Below are 2446 nucleotides of genomic sequence, written 5' to 3'. Positions count from 1 at the left end.
ATATTTGCATTTATTAGTTTTTACTTTAGATCATACGCTATTTAAACTTTAAATAATCTGGATTGAAGAGCTAGTACAGCAGGAAAAGTGTTGGCCTTGTAGAAAACAAACTTTAGTTCAATACTCAGCACCACATACTGTACCCCCATGCACCACTTAGAGTGATCACTGAGTACAGAGCCAGGACTAAGTCCTGAGCACTCTTAGGTCAAAATAGATAAACAATGAAAATATATATAAGGTGGAATATAAAATAACCCATTGATTCTCACAATCTCTCTTTGAAGTTGTTTTTGAAGATTCCCTTTTACAACTGTGGAAATTGAATCCCAGTTAGGAAATGCAGACTTTCTAATGTCATGGAATTTTGAAGTAGCTAAAATTTTAACTCAGTCTAACAGAAAGCATTTTTGATGCTCTCTCTAAAAGTTATTGGCATTTGATTTGGTTCTCAGAAAATCCTGTATTCAAATAAAATCAAATGAAATAAAAAAAAACTTTCTATCAGGCACTTCCTCAAAGGGGACACATACATGGCCATCAGTCCCCATATGATCCCAAGAGCTGATTAGAACAAGGACTGATTAGAACAAGGAATAAGCCATGAACATGGTCTATCATGGCCCAAAAAACAACCAAACAAAAAATCTCTCCCAAATATTATAGATCAGCAATGTATTTTGAAGCTAGATGGTAGACTTTTCTTCAGAAATTGTAAGTTTTATATTAAGTAAGCTCTTTTTTGCTAGCTGGACATAACTATAAGAATAACACTATCAGGAGCAAGAGATAATACAATGATTAGGGTAATTGCCTAACTCTTGGCAGACACAGGTTCAATCTCAGTCACCTTCTATGGTTCCCCAAGTTTTCCAGGAGCTACTATGGAGCTTAGAGGCAGAAATAAACCCTTCCCACAGACAAATGTGCTTATTCCACACCCTCAATTTATTAGAAGACTGCTATTATACTAAAGTATAGAAATATCACTAACGTGATTTTCAGCAACGCAAATCAAAACATAATAACTATGGAATGCCACCTTACACTAGTAATTTACAAATGTATGTATGTGTGTGTGTGAGTGTGTGTATGTATGTATGTGTTTGTGTGCATGAGGAATATAGTGTGGTAATGATAGCTTTGCACAACTAAAATTAAGTATTTAAAGCTATATAAATTATCACTACATTAATAAAAAATATATAAAATTTAAGATATCAATTTTGTGAAACTAAAGGGCTTGTTGTAATGGAAGTCAATTACCTCACTGTAGCACTGTAGCACTGTCCTCCCGTTGTTCATCTGTTTACTCGAGCGGGCTCAGTAAATATCTCCATTGTGAGACTTGTTGTTACTGTTTTTGACATATCGAATGCACCATGGGTACCTTTCCAGGCTCTGGCGTGTGGGTGGATACTCAGTAGCTTGCCGGCTCAGAGGTGACTTAATAAAAAATAGTGAAGTAGCCAAAGGCTCGTATCAGGCAAGGCATTAGCCTGGTCTGTAGATTCTCTGGTAAATACAAGATGCTTTATTAAAAAGGCAATTAACTACAAGCAGATAAAATATGTCTTGTTTTGTTGTTTCATAATGAGTAATGCTATTGCTTACAAGCACAAAAATAAGATCATGTTATAAAATCGTTGCTCCTCAATAACTCTGATCTACAGCTTATCTCTTTTTGTGTTCAGTTTCCATTTGGGGACAATAAAAGTTACAGTAGCATTTAGAAATATTCAGACATTGAGAGAGACTGTTTATTTCAGGCATAGGTATGCTTAGTGAAAACTTAAATAAGATTCTATCAATAAAAGTTTATTAATAATATTGTTTATATATTTTTAATTTATAGAATTAACATTAGCTTATGAGAGTAAATATTCATGTATGTTTAAGGCTGCAGTATCCCTGTTACTTGTACTTATTTTCTTTTATAAAATAGTATATTTATTTTGTTCAGGAATAGCACCAAACACAAAAAACAAAAAATATATACAGACACAAAACACTGTTGATTATATACCAGTTCATACTTTAAAGGTTTCAGGTTTCCCTTAAAACAGAAAAGAATGATGTGAGATGCAGTTTGGTAGTAGCGCACTTGCTCCGTGCTTTGCATGCCTGAATCGGATGTGATCCATAGCACTGAAAAAAAGAAAAAAACAACAATAAATTGAGCCCACATTAATAACGCTACTGTAATTAATTTTATTTATTTGTTTTGTAATTAACTTTAAAGAGTCTAAAAGTTTGAATAGGAAATGTATCCGATATATATTTTTTATAAATATTGATCATAGCTAGTTTTACAAGTGACTCAGGTAAATGCAAATTATATTCCAAGAAATTTACTTCTATTATTCTTAGTAATACCATCAATGCTGAGAATTTTCTATGACATCTTTCCATTGACAAGTAATATCCTTTTTTATTCAGTAGAAAT

Source organism: Sorex fumeus, unplaced genomic scaffold (genome assembly GCF_029834395.1).
Source record: "Sorex fumeus unplaced genomic scaffold, SorFum_2.1 ptg000115l, whole genome shotgun sequence".
In the NCBI taxonomy this organism is placed as follows: domain Eukaryota; kingdom Metazoa; phylum Chordata; class Mammalia; order Eulipotyphla; family Soricidae; genus Sorex; species Sorex fumeus.
The sequence above is the reverse complement of the archived record's forward strand: the minus strand, read 5'-3'. Positions refer to the sequence as shown.